This window comes from Vigna unguiculata, chromosome 10 (genome assembly GCF_037176805.1).
Source record: "Vigna unguiculata cultivar grain cowpea cultivar isolate G323 ecotype 2 chromosome 10, ASM3717680v1, whole genome shotgun sequence".
In the NCBI taxonomy this organism is placed as follows: domain Eukaryota; kingdom Viridiplantae; phylum Streptophyta; class Magnoliopsida; order Fabales; family Fabaceae; genus Vigna; species Vigna unguiculata.
The window spans coordinates 14,767,148-14,786,212 of NC_140801.1; the positions used below are offsets into that span (position 1 = coordinate 14,767,148).

A 19,065-nucleotide genomic window follows, 5' to 3' on the forward strand; every position below is an offset into this window, starting at 1 on the left:
ATTTTTTCCACTTTTGAAAAAAAATGTAAAAATACTTGTACTTTGAGTTTTGATCTGATTTTTTTTTTGTGGTTCTGTTTGAGCACTCAAAGGACAATCCTAACAATTTTCAAGTCATTTGGAGTTCGTTTGAGTATACTTGTAGTTTTACTTTATGTTATGCCAATATCACTAAAATTAATGTATTTTGGTGCATGACTAGGGGAAACCCAAGTGAATTACGACCATTTGACCCTGATATTGATAGGACATTCCACAGAGGACGTAGGCATCTTAGGAGTCCATCTTTGCATGCTGAATATTCAGTGACTTTTCCTGACTCTTCTGATTCTTATCACACTCCTGATACTCCTCATTCCTTGCATTCTGAGCATACTGTTTATTCTGAGCATTTTGATTTTCATACTAATAACATGGCTCAACCTCCTCCACCTCATGAGAGGACCATGAGTGAGCTCACTACACCAGAGTTCACTTATGATAGTTTATGCATTCAATACCCTGAGGAGGAAGTTCCTTATGTGTTAAAAATTGGTTTAATACATTTGTTGTCAAAGTTTCATGGCCTTGCAGGTGAGGACCCGTAAAAACACTTGAAGCAGTTTCATGTCGTGTGTACTACCTTGCACCCAGGTTCATCACGAGCTGGGATGACCTGAAGAGATTGTTCCTTGCCAAGTTCTTCCCTGCTTCAAGGACAACAACCATAAGGAAGGAAATTTCTGGCATCAAGCAACAATCTGGGGAGACCCTCTATGAGTATTGGGAGAGGTTCAAGAATCTCTGTTCAAGCTGCCCACACCATCAGATCTCTGAACATCTCCTTCTACAATATTTTTATGAAGGCCTGTACCACATGGATAGAAACATGATTGATGTTGCAAGTGGTGGTGCTCTTGGTAACATTACCCCAGCTGCAACTAGACAACTGATATCGCTATCGTTAGGCGATCAAATTACCACTACTTTAGCAACTTCAGTATTGCCAGTTTGTAGTGAAGAAAATAGTTAGGGTTAAGATAACCCTGAGTCGTCTCACAACGAATACGGAATTGATCTCAAATATTTGATTCTCAAAAATGCAATTTAAAACTAGCAACTATAAAAATAGGGGGGGTTTTGATATGCAAAGAAAATGACACGGAAGATTGTAAACACAGTAATAGTAAATAGGTCAATTCCACTACTTTTTCTAAATAAGATTCTTCATTAGTTATCTAGAGATTATTGTTAAATTAATTATTGTTGTTGATTTACAAATAAATCAATGTAAAGACTCAATTCATTTGTTGGCATCCTCACTTTTAATCAAAGAACAATCTCAATTAAAAGTGAGAATTGTTTAGATTGTCCATAGTAAATTTAATCAAAGTACAGTCTCAATTAATTTTACTATGCCTAATCATGTCTATTCCTTTGTTTCTTTACCAAATAGAAAACTTAATTAATCAAAGTAAAGTCTTGACTAATTTTAGTTAAAGTAATTACCTCTAATCAAATTAAAGTTTCAATTATTGGCAAAAACTTATTTAATCAAATGAAAGTTTCTAAACAAAATCAAAGTAAAGTCTCAATTTAATTTAAAAACCTTTTAACTCATATGATTAGCATGCATGTAGATTTAAAATCATTATTTTCTATTCGATTAAGAAGCAAAGGACATAGATAAACAAAAACCACAACAATAATCAAAATAACAAAACATATAAATTCATCTAACCTCAGAATCCATTTAAGAAATTACAGTGGAATCAACCCTAAAAGCTTAGCCCTCCATGGCTTTGATGGAATACATGATAATATGATGAAGGAAAGAAAATAAAAGAAGAGAATGAGAGATGTGGTGGAGATGGTATCTGCCAAAACCAGAGAGTTCTAAGTGTCTAAGCTGTGAGTTGTAAAAATTGTCAGTCGTCGTCTGTTGCTCCCTTAAGTCTCTTTATATAGGCTTCCACTGGACTTTGGGCTTTATCTGTCAGTTGCTAAAATCTTTTATTTTTATTTAATTAATTAGCAACTTAATTTCTGTCCAATTTCCAATTCTGCCCCTCTTATTTAAGCCTTTTTACAAAATTGCCCAGAGTTTGACCAGTTTGACCAGAGTTTGACTAGTTGACTACCTATCAGACGCTGACACGTGGCGCAGAGTACACTTTCCAGAATTAGGGTTTCACTTTCACACTCTCCTCCCTCCCTCGTGACGGCAATGGCGGCAGGCTTCTTCTTCTTCTCCTCCGGCGACGCTGCTGTAATGGAAACGGCGGAACTCGTGCTGCAGAGGTTGCGTTTCATTTCCGGCGTGGTGGTGTTCGCTGCTATGGAGATGGAGGTGGTTGTGGCAGCTGCGCAGGTCGCGCTGGCGGATGCGCTGCGGAGAAGGTTCGCGGTGGTGGTGTGCGGAGCTGGAGCAGGTGCAATGGTGCGGTCTGCATTTCTGCTGTAATAGAGGTTCTGCAACGTTAATGGTAGCGTGACGAAACTGCGGAGAAGATGGAGACGCGTGTCGCTGCAGGTGCGGAGGCGAGATGATGGAGGTGTGGAGGTTCTGCAGATTCGTGGTGGTCGCGGCTGGTAGATGCTCGCGTTCGCTGCTGCCATGGAGAAGATGGAGAGGCATGGTGGTTGCGGCGTGACGGCGCTGGTTCACGCAGATGGTAGTGCGTGGTGGTCGGCGAGGTTGGCGGCGGCGGCTGTCGTGGAGGGTGGAAGGAGAGGAGAAAATTAGGGTTAGGGTTTTGGGAGATGAAGATGATGTCGTGGCAGAATCTGATTGGTTAATTTGGTGAGGGTAAGATTATGACACGTGGCTTGTTCTGGTTGGCTAATTTTAAGAGGTGGGGATTGCCATATGGCATGATCTGGTTTAGTGGAGTTTAAGTGGTAGGAGGGGTGCAACTTAGATTGCAAGCTTTTGGTCATGGAACTTCTTGGTTTTCTCTTTGTAGAACTTTGAATTTTCATAGGCTGCAAGCCTAATCTCCTCTAGTTCTTGCAACTGAAGCTTTCGCTCATTTCCTGCTTCTTCCAAATCCAAGTTGCATGCTTTCACGGCCCAATAGGCCCGATGTTCAATCTCCACAGGTAGATGACAAGCCTTTCCAAAAACCACCCTGAAAGGTGACATACCTATAGGTGTTTTGTAGGCTGTCCTGTGTGCCCAAAGTGCTTCATCCAATCTTGTTGCCCAATCCTTTCGACTAGGCTTCACTACTTTCTCTAGTATCTTTTTAATCTCTCTGTTAGAGATCTTTGCTTGTCCATTGGTTTGGGGGTGATATGGTGTAGCAATGCGATGTGTCACCCCATACTTCTTCAACATGTTCTCAAGTAGCCTATTACAGAAATGAGTCCCCTGGTCACTGATGATGGCTCGTGGTATCCCAAATCTGCAGAAAATATTAGACCTGACAAAACTCATAACAACTCGAGAATCATTAGTCCTTGTAGCTACGGCTTCCACCCATTTGGAGACATAGTCTACAACAAGCAAAATATAAGAAAACCCAAAAGAAGGAGGAAAAGGACCCATAAAATCAATACCCCAAATATCAAATACCTCACAATATAGCATGGGTTGTTGAGGCATTTCATCCCTTCTTGTAATGGATCTAGCTGCCCTTTGGCACTGCTCACAATTTTCGTATACCCTCTGTGCATCTTTAAAAATGGTAGGCCAATATAATCCACAATCCAACACCTTCCTACCTGTTCTTTGTGTGCCATAATGTCCACCAAAAGGAGACGAATGGCAGAACTCAAGCACATGAGGTATCTCGATATCTGGAACACACCTCCTTATGACTTGGTCACTACCAATGCGCCATAAGATTGGGTCTTCCCAGATATAGTACTTTGCCTCACTTTTTAGCTTGATTCTTTCATATTTGGAGAAGGAAGGAGGTATAGCAAAAACAACCAAATAATTAACAATGTCAGCAAACCAAGGTTCAGGAAACATACCTTTCACAGCAGTCAATGCTAGGAGGACTTCATCAGGAAAGTCATCCTTAATAGGAATGTTATCTTCTCCATTTTCAATCCTGCTAAGATGATCGGCTACTAAGTTATGTGCTCCACTTCTGTCTAGAATCTCAATGTCAAACTCTTGGAGCAGTAGCATCCATCTGATCAACCTTGGTTTCGAATCTGCTTTCTTCAGAAGGAATTTTAATGCTGCATGATCAGTATAAACAATTACCTTGGAACCAAGTATATACGGTCTGAATTTGTCCAAGGCAAACACAACAGCCAATAATTCCTTCTCAGTCGTGGTGTAGTTAGCCTGCGCTGTGTCTAACATTCTGGAAGCATAATATATCACATGTGATAGCTTTCCATCTTTTTGTGCAAGCACCGCTCCTACTGTAAAGTTTGATGCATCACACATCAACTCGAACGGTAATGTCCAGTCAGGTGGCTGGATGATAGGAGTGGTGGTAAGCGCCTTTTTCAATGTATCAAATGCATCTTTGCACCTCTCTCCAAAGTCAAATACTACATCCTTTTGCAACAAGTTGGAGAGAGGGTTGGCTATCTTGCTGAAGTCCTTGATAAACCTCCTGTAAAATCCTGCATGTCCAAGAAAAGATCGAACCTCTTTCACAGAAGAGGGGTAAGGCAATTGTGAAATAATATCAATTTTAGCAGGATCTACAGATATACCATTCTTGGAAACAACGTGACCTAAAACTATACCTTGTTCCACCATAAAATGACATTTTTCAAAATTCAGAACAAGGTTAGTTTCTTCACATCTCTCCAAGACTCTAGCAAGATTAGACAAGCAGTGGTCAAAAGATGAATCATATACACTAAAATCATCCATAAAAACCTCAATACAATGCTCCAACAAATTTGTAAAAATACTCATCATACATCGCTGAAATGTTCCAGGAGCATTGCAAAGGCCAAATGGCATTTTCCTATAAGCATATGTACCGAATGGACAAGTAAAAGTAGTCTTATGTTGATCCTCTAGGGCAATACAAATCTGAAAATACCTAGAGAATCCATCAAGAAAACAGTAATGAGACTTACCTGCCAATCGATCTAACATCTGGTCCATGAATGGTAAAGGAAAGTGGTCCTTCCTGGTGGCCTGGTTTAGTCTTCTATAATCAATACAGACCCTCCAGCTATTCTGAATACGAGTAGGAATCAACTCGTTCTTCTCATTCTTGACCACGGTGATCCCAGATTTCTTGGGGACCACATGTACAGGACTCACCCAAGTGCTGTCAGAAATGGGATATATAATACCTGCTTGTAGCAACTTGGTGACTTCTTTCTTCACAACCTCCATCAGCTGAGGATTCAGTCTCCTCTGAGGTTGCCTCACTGGCTTAGCATCCTCCTCCAAGAGTATTCTGTGCATGCAGAAAGAAGGACTAATACCAGGAATATCTGCCAAAGTCCAGCCTATTGCTCGCTTGTGATCTTTGATAACCTGCAATAGCTTTTGTTCCTGCTCGTCAGTAAGCAAGGCAGATATAATAACAGGGAGTTTCCCATCCCTTTCAAGATAAACATATTTCAAATGAGATGGTAAAGGTTTCAACTCCAAAGTGGGTGGCTGTTCCACAGATGGCAACATTTTACTGCCTAAGGTAATTTCAGCCACCTCAGCATCACACTTGGACGCCACAGAGGTATCAAATAGTGACACCGCGTCCTCAACATCACCTGTTTTACAATTTTCTCTTTCGTCTAAAATTGAGCCCGAAATATTCGAAAGAGAAAAATCCAAAGAAGAAGAAAAACCAGATAAAACGTCCAAAAGTCCAAAAGCATAATTGTTCACTACATTACTCAATAAATCAATACAAAACAAAGAATGGTCTTCAATTGGGTGCTTCATGGCTTCTAGCACGTTGAACTGCACCTTCTCATCTCCTATCTCCATAGTCAAGGATCCTGCATGCACGTCTATCCTGGTACGTGTTGTCATCATGAATGGTCTTCCCAAGATGATTGTGGTTGAACTCATTCCTTCATCATCCTTCATATCCAAGATGTAGAAATCTGCAGGAAAAATTAACTTGTCACGGACAAGAACATCTTCTAGCACACCTGCAGGGTTAACTGTGCTACGGTTGGCCAATTGAATGACCACACCAGTAGACTTAAGAGGTCCAAGATGAAGTGAAGTAAAAACAGATAAAGGCATTACATTAATAGAAGCTCCTAAATCTAACATAGCATTGTCAAACTTAGGACTACCTATAATGCAGGGAACAGAAAACATACCTGGATCCTTACACTTTTGCGGCATTCTGACTGCAGGCTTCTTAATTAAGCTAGAGACGTTTCTTCCCATGTTCACTACCTCTTTGTCCATAATACGCTTTTTATGTGTACATAATTCTTTGAGAAACTTGGCGTATTTAGGAATTTGTCTCACAGCATCCAACAAAGGAATGTTTATCTCCACTTTCTTGAAAGTATTCAGGATTTCTTTGTCTAACTCCTCCATCTTTTTAGTTTTTGGTTTCAAACGGTTTGGATAGGGAGGAGGAGGAGAATAAGGAGAAGGATTTTCAGAGGAAGTATTAGGGGATACCAACCTGGAGTTATCACTGGGTGCAGGCATCTCAGATGTTGCTTGTGTTGCTTCATCTGATCTTCCTCTTTCATCATTAGGTACAACTTCATTGTCCTTATCTTCATCTTCTTGGGCATCCCCAAGACCTTGTATTTGCTTACCCGATCTTAAAGTAATAGCACTTACATTTCTCGGGTTGATTACAGTTTGTGCAGGCAAATTGCTTGAGCCTTGTTGAGACTTCATCTGATTTAACTCATTTGCCATTTGTCCAATCTGATTTTGCAAATTCTGATTGGTTGCTTCCATCGTCTGTTTCAACTCATTGATTTGTCCCTTCATCATGTCAGCCATCATTTTCATCATTGCCTCCATGTTTGAATCACCAGAGGTTGCCGCTGGTTGTGGTTGTTGCCTCTGTTGAGGTGGAACATAGACTTGTTGGTGTTGAGGCTGTTGATTTCCCCATTTCTGGCTGGGATATTCCTTCCAATCTGGGTTGTACTTGTTGGAGGACAAATCATGGTTGTATTGCTGCCGAGGTGGTCTATTATTGCCATAGATGTTTGCAGCATATGCCTGAGGTTGTTCATTATCTAACGTCCCTGTCTCTTTTAACATAGAACAAGCCTCTGTAGGATGATTAGTAGAAGCACAAATTCCACATAAAGTAGAAGGGATAGGCTTTTTCTGTAAGTCTGTCAAGGTCCTTACCATGGCTGCCAAGTCATCCAACTTCCCTTCTAATTTCTTGTGATCTGCAACATATGAAGCTTCTACTCCATGGGTTCCCTTCAATAGAGTTATAGAATTACTCCTTGTGGAAAATTGTTGATGGTTCGATGCCATAGTTTCAATCAATTGTCTTGCATTTGTTGGCGTTTTGTCCACCAATGACCCTCCACTTGCAGCATCTATCATTTGTCTATCCATGATACTCAATCCCTCATAAAAGTATTGAATGAGGAGATGCTCGTTTATTTGGTGATGAGGACAGGAAGCACACAACTTTTTGAATCTTTCCCAATACTCGTGAAGACTTTCTCTTTCTTGTTGCCTTATCCCATAAATATCTTTGCGAATAGCAGCAACTCTAGATGCTGGAAAAAACTTTTCCAGAAATAATCTTTTCAGAGTCTCCCAGGTATTGATGGATCCTGGCGGAAGGCAGTATAACCAATTCTTAGCGGCATCTTGCAATGAGAATGGAAAAGCCTTAAGCTTGATATGTTCCTCTGTCACTGTTGTAGGTCTCATGGATGAACAAACAACATGAAATTCCTTCAAATGATGGTACGGGTCTTCTCCTGCTAATCCATGGAATTTGGGTAAAAGATGGATTAACCCAGACTTAAGCTCACATTCTCCATCTGGATATTGGATGCACATGTTTTGTGTAATTGCTGCATCCGGTGAAGCCAACTCTCTTATTGTTCTTTCTTCCATTCTATCTTCTTGAATTTCTGGTTCAGGTGATGGATCAGAAGATATGTTAATCACCGGAGGTGATTCTAGTGGTACACTTTCAGTGGTAGGTTCAGATGATGGTGGTGCTCCTTTAGTAAAACACCTGAGATCAAGTCTCCTACGTGATTTACGCAAGTTCCTTTCAAGTTCTGAATCAAGTTGATAAAATTGACCCGGATTGGCCCGAGTCATGCACTATGCAAGTCCACCTGAAAGTGTTTCCCTGTGTGTTTTTTTTCTTCCTATTCTTGTTTTGGAGAAAGATTTCAAGAAAGAAATGAGTTAAGATGTCGTTGGGTCTACTCTCAGGAAAGAGAGGTGCGTCACAGTGGACAACTTAAATACCAAGTCTTTCCTAGACAGAGTTTTCCAAACTAGTCTCAAAAAATTTCTTAAAAGAAATTCTCAATAAAAACAAAAATAGAAATTTGCTTGGAATATATTAACAGAAAACTAGATACTACAAAATAACAAACTATATCAAACGTATATGCGTAAAATAAATAATAAATAAAAATAAAAATAAAAAATAAAATAAAATAAAATAAAATAAAATAAAATAAATAAAATAAATAAAAACAGAATCAAAATAAAAGAAATACTAACCGTATTCCCCGGCAACGGCGCCAAATTTGATATCGCTGTCGTTAGGCGATCAAATTACCACTACTTTAGCAACTTCAGTATTGCCAGTTTGTAGTGAAGAAAATAGTTAGGGTTAAGATAACCCTGAGTCGTCTCACAACGAATACGGAATTGATCTCAAATATTTGATTCTCAAAAATGCAATTTAAAACTAGCAACTATAAAAATAGGGGGGTTTTGATATGCAAAGAAAATGACACGGAAGATTGTAAACACAGTAATAGTAAATAGGTCAATTCCACTGCTTTTTCTAAATAAGATTCTTCATTAGTTATCTAGAGATTATTGTTAAATTAATTATTGTTGTTGATTTACAAATAAATCAATGTAAAGACTCAATTCATTTGTTGGCATCCTCACTTTTAATCAAAGTACAGTCTCAATTAAAAGTGAGAATTGTTTAGATTGTCCATAGTAAATTTAATCAAAGTACAGTCTCAATTAATTTTACTATGCCTAATCATGTCTATTCCTTTGTTTCTTTACCAAATAGAAAACTTAATTAATCAAAGTAAAGTCTTGACTAATTTTAGTTAAAGTAATTACCTCTAATCAAATTAAAGTCTCAATTATTGGCAAAAACTTATTTAATCAAATGAAAGTTTCTAAACAAAATCAAAGTAAAGTCTCAATTTAATTTAAAAACCTTTTAACTCATATGATTAGCATGCATGTAGATTTAAAATCATTATTTTCTATTCGATTAAGAAGCAAAGGACATAGATAAACAAAAACCACAACAATAATCAAAATAACAAAACATATAAATTCATCTAACCTCAGAATCCATTTAAGAAATTACAGTGGAATCAACCCTAAAAGCTTAGCCCTCCATGGCTTTGATGGAATACATGATAATATGATGAAGGAAAGAAAATAAAAGAAGAGAATGAGAGATGTGGTGGAGATGGTATCTGCCAAAACCAGAGAGTTCTAAGTGTCTAAGCTGTGAGTTGTAAAAATTGTCAGTCGTCGTCTGTTGCTCCCTTAAGTCTCTTTATATAGGCTTCCACTGGACTTTGGGCTTTATCTGTCAGTTGCTAAAATCTTTTATTTTTATTTAATTAATTAGCAACTTAATTTCTGTCCAATTTCCAATTCTGCCCCTCTTATTTAAGCCTTTTTACAAAATTGCCCAGAGTTTGACCAGTTTGACCAGAGTTTGACTAGTTGACTGCCTATCAGACGCTGACACGTGGCGCAGAGTACACTTTCCAGAATTAGGGTTTCACTTTCACACTCTCCTCCCTCCCTCGTGACGGCAATGGCAGCAGGCTTCTTCTTCTTCTCCTCCGGCGACGCTGCTGTAATGGAAACGGCAGAACTCGTGCTGCAGAGGTTGCGTTTCATTTCCGGCGTGGTGGTGTTCGCTGCTATGGAGATGGAGGTGGTTGTGGCAGCTGCGCAGGTCGCGCTGGCGGATGCGCTGCGGAGAAGGTTCGCGGTGGTGGTGTGCGGAGCTGGAGCAGGTGCAATGGTGCGGTCTGCATTTCTGCTGTAATGGAGGTTCTGCAACGTTAATGGTAGCGTGACGAAACTGCGGAGAAGATGGAGACGCGTGTCGCTGCAGGTGCGGAGGCGAGATGATGGAGGTGTGGAGGTTCTGCAGATTCGTGGTGGTCGTGGCTGGTAGATGCTCGCGTTCGCTGCTGCCATGGAGAAGATAGAGAGGCATGGTGGTTGCGGCGTGACGGCGCTGGTTCGCGTAGATGGTGGTGCGTGGTGGTCGGCGAGGTTGGCGGCGGCGGCTGCCGTGGAGGGTGGAAGGAGAGGAGAAAATTAGGGTTAGGGTTTTGGGAGATGAAGATGATGTTGTGGCAGAATCTGATTGGTTAATTTGGTGAGGGTAAGATTATGACACGTGGCTTGTTCTGGTTGGCTAATTTTAAGAGGTGGGGATTGCCACATGGCATGATCTGGTTTAGTGGAGTTTAAGTGGTAGGAGGGGTGCAACTTAGTGAAAACTGGGGGTGCAGAACAGGTTTTTGTGGTCCACTTGAGGAAGGAGTGTGCAAATAAAATCTGGGGGTGCATTTAGCTCCTGATTTATTCTTTTTCAGAATTTCTTGATTTTGGACTTATTTTGTAACTTTGAATATTTTAAAATCACACTATTAATTGACCAAAAATAAATTTCAGCTGCATCAACAAACGTTAGAATATCCAATAATATTTTATGCAACTAAAATCAATTTTTACGCCACTTTTACCAAACTTACTCAATAAATCCAATAATCACAAATCCTAATTAAATATTAAATGAGGGCAAAAATTTGAACTCATCAACAACTCATAGAGAACATGGCTTCAAATTCTCAATAATTTGGCACAAGGAGTGATGCCATAGGTTTTGGAGGTGTTCATGATGTAGGGGCAGCCAAGTACACGAAGAAGTTGGAAAGTAAGATTGATGCTCTTACCACACTGGTCAACCAACTTGCTTCCAATCAGAGAGCTCCAGCTGCAAGAGTTTGTGGCCTTTGTACATCTATTGATCATTTTACAGACTCTTGCCTAGCATTACAACAACAGGCTACTGCTGTTGCTGCTTCTTCTTCTACACCAGTGGATACTCCTCAGGCCTATGCAGCTAATATTTTCAACAACAATAGGCCCCAACATCAACAACAAAACCATGATTTGTCAACAAACAGATATAATCCAGGATGGAGGAATCACCCTAATTTGAGATGGGGAAACCAGGGCAACCAGCAGCAACAAAACCAACAATTTCAAAATGTGCAGCCACCTCCACAACAAAGACCTGCACCTGCACAAACTGCTCTAGTTCCACCTGTACCCACTCCAGCTCCTGCTGCAGCACTTGCACCTTCTTCTTCTACTTCATTGGAGGAGTTGGTCAGGATGATGACCCTTCAAGACATGCAATTCCAGAAGGAGACTAAGGCCTCAATCCAGACTTTGACAAATCAAATGGGACAAATGGCCACTCAGCTAAACCAGTCACAGGCTCAGAATTCTGACAAGCAGCCATCACAGACGGTGGAAAATCCGAGAAATGTGAGTGCCATTACATTGAGATCTGGGAAGAACATTGAAGTTCCCACTCTTGAGCCTACACCTCAAAAGGAAGTCGCCCCTGCCACACTTTAGAGAAAGCGTGATGCTCATGCAGCTGGTCCTTCCACATCTGGTGTGACTTCTACGCCTTCCACCTTTACCGCTGCACCTTCCATACCTCTTCCTTTCCCTCCAAGAGCCATTCCAAGCAAGAATATGGAAGAGGTTGACAGGGAGATCTTAGAAACATTCAGGAAGGTGGAGGTGAACATACCTCTCTTGGATGCCATCAAACATATTCCTAGATATGCACGCACAAGAGGAGGCTAAAGGGGAACGAAAAGATCAGTATGGGGAGAAATGTGTCAATATTGATAGGTAAATCTGTTTCCCAGATCCTTGAGAAGTGCAAGGACCCAGGTACATTTTGTGTACCTTGCATCTTAGGTAATAATAAATTTGAAAATGCAATGCTTGATCTTGGTACTTCCATAAATGTAATGCCTTTGTCTATTTTTAAATCTATTTCTCTTGGACCCCTGCAACCTACGAGTGTGGTGATTCAGTTAGCAAATAGAAGTGTTGCCCACCCCGTAGGTTTGATTGATGATGTTTTGGTTCGTGTTGGTGAATTGATTTTCCCTACTGATTTTTACATTCTTGATATGGAAGAGGGATTTTCACATGATTCTGCACCAATCATTCTAGGCAGACCATTTTTGAAAACTGCACGAACCAAAATTGATGTCCATGCAGGTACTTTGTCCATGGAGTTTGATGATATTGTTATGCGATTTAACATTCTGGATGCCATGAAACATCCTTTTGAGGATCACTCTGTTTTTCATGTTGATATCATTGATGATACTGTTGATGGACTTATTTCTGATTTCCACTCTTTGCATGCATTAAAACATTCATCTGTGTTTGAGCTATCTAAATTTGCATGCATTGGTGGTTTTAACTGTGATTTGTATTCTGATTCTGATTTTGATGTTGATTATGACTCACTGGTGTTGTACCATATGATTTTGATGTTATACAATCAGATTGCACTAACCATGTTACAGGAAGTACATATGCATCTGATTGTTATGTTGAGGTACAGGCTAAGGAACCCACCCATTTCTCCCTCCCCTCCGGTTCTTGATATTCAGCCAGCATCCAGCACTCCAGAGTTGAAACCCCTGCCAGACAACCTCAAGTATGTCTACTTAGAGAAGGAGGACAAACTACCTGTCATCATTTCAACCTCCCTCACTGCTGACATTCCTGGTATTAGCCCATCAACATGCATGCACAGGATATTGTTGGAAGATGGAGCAAAGCCAATGAGACAGCCACAAATGTGACTCAACCCTGTCATCTCAGATGTTGTCAAGAAGGAGGTGACCAAGCTTCTACAAGTTGGGATCATCTACCCCCTTTCTGATAGTTAGTGGGTCAGCCCTAAGATGCCTATCTTTGAAAGTTGAAAATTTAGGCTATCTTTGAAAGCTAAAAACCACCTTAATTGAATCAATTAGATCACCAAGTTAGGATGCAAACACTACTGAACTGTACACTTTCAATCAGTCAAAAACAGAGTTAATCGATTGATTTTACTAAACAAATTTTGTTTCAACTGATTGAAACAGAAAAATAGTCGACTGGAATACTGGGAAATATGCAGAAATGCAGATTCGAGTTTTAAACCAGGAACAATACACAAGAATGATCAAGACATGTTCTAAATGATTATGCAAGCATGCTCAATATTGAAAATGTCATGAAAACATGCAAGAACTTAAAAAAGATTATTAAAACACAAGTTCTTTAAACTTTAAAATGAATATGCAAGAGCGAAAGGTTAGAGAAGAGAAAAGACCACGAGATTTTTATACTGGTTCATTCAAACCTGAGCTACATCCAGTTGGTCAAGGCAACCTGAGCTTGGCCTTTGCACTATTTCAAAAGATTTACAAAGTTTACAACATTACACTTTCAAAATATGCAAAAACACCACACAATGACTCTTGAATCACACCACAACAAGACACCTCTTCCGGACATGGAAAACCACTAGGCACAACCTAAAAGCTTGAGAAAGTCCAAACCTTAGTGATAACACAACCTTGCCTACCAAAACCACCTTCTCCAAGCTTCAAAATACCAAGCAAAAGCTCCAAGAATGATCCAAGATTAATCTTCAACAGTTGCACATTGTATGATCACGATAGAGAGAGAGTTCCATAGATTCCAGAAATTTTTTGCACTAACAAATGGTCTTATCCTCTCTCTTTCGAAAAATGCAACTTTTATAGTCAAATTGTTATGAAATTCAATAGGTTGATTTTCAAATCAATTAGTTGATTTCACTTAACTTAAGTGAAATCAATCAATTACAAAATAAATTAACTTATTGAATATGTACCAATTAAGAATATTGCAACAAACCTTTTAATATGTTAAAAACTCATTCAACAGATTAAAAGACACAATTGAACATGTTGAAAAACATTTCAACAGATTAAAAAACACAACTAAGACCCTATACATCTAATTAATGCAAAATGGTCTACAACATGAATTACAATCTTCAAGCTTGTTATCTCATGAATAATCCAAATAGAGAGCATGCACACAAGGCTTGATCAACACGTGAAACATCAAATCTCCACATATTCATCAATGTAAGCATGGTTCCAACATGTTCCAAGGCAAGGACTTCATGTACCTTCATCAAATCTTGAAGCACCAAATCATCCAAGCTATTTATGCCAACATTTCCCCTCTCATTTGATGAAGCCAATCTCCAATACTTCATTGGATCAACCTTCATTTACTTGAACTTCATTGAATTGATGAAGTGCCATCTAAGCATCATCTTCTAACTTGACTTAAGATTGTTAAACTGAAAACTATTTCCAATAGCAGTACACATAAGATAACAAGCACACAGATGCAAATGCTCCCCTATCACTAATATGGGTATCATCCAGATTTTGTTTAACAATTTCTTAGTTCTATTCATTTAAATTCAACTTTTAATGATCCAATTTTAATGCTTCCAATAGTTTTCCCAATTTTGATTCATCAAACAGAAGTAATGCAATTAAGATAAAAAGCAAAGGATAATTTGTCATTGATCATAGCACGCGATACACAAACAGAAACTGAACTAGAGAAAAAAAACATAAAAGTTGATACATTTAACAAGCTAAAACAAAAATCAACCGACTAAAAAATTGAGAGAACTCATAATAGAGCAACATAATAACATGAATTCAATGCTTGATCCTAAAGGCTAACACTTTCTATCATCCTAAGGATTTTTTATGGTTTGGAATAAAGTCAACAAATCCTGAATGTCTTGGATTTGGCCATCCAAATCATTGAACCTCTCATTGCAAAAGGTGTGATGTGCATCTTGAGGCACATTAAGTTCATACAGTTGATGCCATCATCCTCTCAAATTGTGAGTACATAGGGCCTTTGTCCTCTGGAGGTTCGTAGGGAATAATGTCCATTGGTCCAATACTGGGCTCTTGCTCTTCTTCTTGATTTGCTCCACTTAGGCCAGTTTCATGGTCATGTGCACCACAAGCTGCAATACCACCAGTTGTCCACACATTTCCTAACTTAATAAAGGCCATCTTATCGAAATTTTGATAGGAGGTCGGGTTCAAAAGTTCAGTTGACTCTTCCAACTCATCTTCTGCATCAATACCAAAGTACTTTATGAACTTGGACACCAAAACCACATAAGGCAGCCTATAACCTGTGAATCTCTTGGCCTTGAGCATGTGATCAGGAGCCACAAAGATCCAATCCACTTGTACATTATGTTGAATGCAATATATGAGGATCAAATCTCCCTCATTCAATGTAGAATGGTTGCTTCCACGTGGAACTATGATTTTTGTGATAATAATAAGAAGAAGCCTTTCATCCACCTTGAGACCACCAACATGGAAATGCTTGATTTCTACAATAGGGTTCCTTAAGCATTGCCTATAGTATTGGACTTTGTTGAACCCTTGCACAACACGAGTTTCACCTTTCCTCACTTGAACACCTCTTGCCCTAAGTCTAGTAACATCCTTCCAAGCCTTCTTAGATATCTCCATGTGGACTCCTTTCACACTAGACATCAACACATCATGTTTCAATTGCAATATGTGAAAAACACCTTTAGCAAGTCTGAATAAATTTTCCCTAAAAGTTCAAGGAAGGTCTTAAACTTTTGATGCTTGAGTTGTTGGAGGACTACATCAAAGCTTTCAGATTGCAGCTATGAGTACCTTAACACCTTAGGAATACTGATTTGCTTCCTAGTCATCTTAATGAGAAACACTTGAATTTTGTCCTCATGTCCTTCAAACTAAGCCTAAATTCTCCCATGGTGTTCTTGATTTGGAGAACTTGGAGTGGGAGGAGTGGAATATTCTTCATCAGATCGGGCAGTGCGTTGTTGATGACGAGGCATGATGATTGTGGGTGTGACTATTTCTAAGAGATATTTGATGCAAATGCAAGTTTTAAAATGCAGTATTTATAATTGAATAGGTTGAATTTTATTAATTTGTTTTAGGTTACCAAACCTAGCTTAATGCATATGATTGCAATATATCAATAAATCATGATATTTCCAATGAGTTTTTATGAATATATAAACCAGTTCAAATCATGTAAGGTGCATGCACATTGAAATTACACATCACAAATGCTTTTTGGTTAAACAAATCAGAAAAAGCAACACATAGCTAATACAATAGCTGTTAAGGGCAGTTTGTACTTGACCACGAGATGCTCTTTGACTGGGCTAGCTTTTCAATTTAATTCATTCAAAATTTTGTAGTTCAAGTAAAATCAACACATAGATTTTATAATTCAACCAACTAAAAATTAAACAAAACAGAACATTAATCTCTACACACATAATATAGTTAAGTGAAATCAACATATAGATTTCAAAAATCAATCGATTAAAAATCGTGAAACAAAACTTCCTATCACTAAAAACAATTTTAATGAAATCAACACATAGAATTGTGAAAATAAAAAATTTAAATTCATGACAAATTGTGTTTTCTGCATATAGTGGCATCTTAAGTGAAATCAATCATAAATTTGTAAATTCAACAGACTAAAAATTTGACAGATCATATTTTTTGCAAACAGAGACTGTTTTAAATAAAATCAACACAAAAATAAAAATTCAAGAGCCTAAATATGACAGTTCATAGTTTATGCACACATTAGCTTATTTTAATGAGATCAATGAATGGATTCATAAGATTAACATGCTAAAAACACATCAGACCACATCCTTCATGTCCAATATGCCTAGTTCAGTTCTTAGCTTGTCAAATCTATCTCTAGCTAATGGTTTTGTGAATAAATCAACTAATTGATTTTCAGTTTTAACGAATTGAATTTCATAATCTCCCTTTTGAACATGATCTCGAATGAAATGATGTTTAATCTCTATGTTCTTGGTTTTAGAATGTTGTATTGGATTCTTGGTTAAGTTGATAGCACTAGTATTATCACAATACAAAGGTACCTTGCTTAGCTTTACACCATAGTCCATGAGTTAACGCTTTAACCATATGACTTGTGCATATCAATGTCCAATTGCTATGTATTCAGCTTCAGCAGTGGAGAATGCCACACATGCTTGCCTTTTGCTATTCCATGAGATTAGACTTTAGCCAAGTATATGGAAAATGCCACTTGTGCTTTTCCTATCTAATTTGCACCTTGCATAGTCAAAATCTGAAAAACCACTAAGAGTTGTGTTAGAATCACATGGATACCATAAACCGACATTAGTTGTTCCTTTTAGATACTTTAGAATCCTTTCTGCAACTTTTAGGTGTGATTCCTTTGGATTTGATTGCAACCTTGCACACAAGCACAAACTAAACTAAATATCTATCCTACTTGTTGTAAGATAGAGCAAAGAGCAAATCAACCATCTATATTTGGTTCAATCAACTTGTTGCCCAACCTCATATGCATTCATAAGATACTTTGTAGCAATTGGAGTGGTAGCTTCCTTGAAATCCTCCATTTTGAACTTTTTCAACAAATCAAAATAGTATTTTGATTGACTTAAAAATGTGTCATGCTTGAGTTGCTTGACTTGCAGCCCTAGAAAGTATGTAAGTTCACCCATCATGGACATCTCAAATTCTCCCTACATAGCTGGAACAAACTCTTCATACAAGGTGTTATTGTTCGAGCCAAAGATGATATCATCAACATACACTTGAACAAGTAGAACGTCACTTTCATGTTTTCTAATGAAGAATGCTTTATCAATTGTACCTCTAACATATCCTTTTGATAAAATAAAGTTACTTAGTGTAACATCCCCTCAGGATATTACGAATTTTAATAAAATAAAGAAAAGTAATTAATTACACTGCATTTAATAATACCTCATTTCCCAAAAACACGGGAAATTAAAACTTTATTAATTTACTAAAACATCCATAAATACAAAACTGTGAGTTTAGTCAAAATAGGCCATGAGCCTTTACAACCTATTTCAAATAGAATAAAGAAAGCATAAACATAAAGATCCCATGATAATCCCCTCTCCACAACTAAGCCTCACCAGCTCCACCTGCAACATCATCTGCTCACGTGCACCGCGTACACGATCATCGCCAAACACAAGCAGATAGGGTGAGCTAAAAGATAAAACATAAATGTATACCAAACACACATATATGTATAAACGATAAAAATACATCAATAACACAAAACTCTTCTCTTATTCCACATGGCCACAACCATATATGATATCCTTTCATTTCCCACAAAACTTACTCCATTTCTATCACATGGCCACAACCATGTATATCGATGCACCTCACAGAAGACTTGTTACCTTCCTTCTACATGGCCACAACCATGTTAGCAGTGTTCTACATCTTTTATTAAGTATCTCAAGGTGCCTTGCTGCCACACCTATCGACCACAACCAATAGAGCACGTGCGGAAACCATGCTACGGATCACACACAGTAACGTCCCAGGACTACCAAACTCGTCAGCAAATCACTGAGGAGGGCAATCCATTTGGAACCATTCGTACTGGCCACAACCAGCACACTCACACCCATAACACTCGCCAACCTGAGCCACAACTCTAAGGTTCCTCGTGTTCATCTGCTATCCCGAGCCACATCTCAAGGGAAGTCATTCCGGGCCACAAGCGATAGAATGCCATGTGCTTAACCCCTATCCCGAGCCACAACTCAAAGATACGTTCCAGGCCATAACCCATGGAACACCAGCATGCCCACCAATGAGATATTCAAAAAGCCATGTAGACCACGCCTTGCAAGTTCCATCTCATCTCTTTAATACAACATAAACACCTGCCTTGAAACGCAT

The 19,065-nt window shown here is 38.7% G+C and overlaps 1 non-coding gene across 1 annotated transcript; it reads right to left on the bottom strand.

Moving 5' to 3' along the window:
- Positions 1-703: 703 nt before the first annotated feature.
- LOC146882210 (small nucleolar RNA R71) lies at positions 704-810 on the bottom strand. The gene has a single exon (XR_014985672.1). It is a non-coding gene; the product is annotated as a small nucleolar RNA R71 (small nucleolar RNA).
- Between the last annotated feature and the right edge of the window lie 18,255 nt (positions 811-19,065).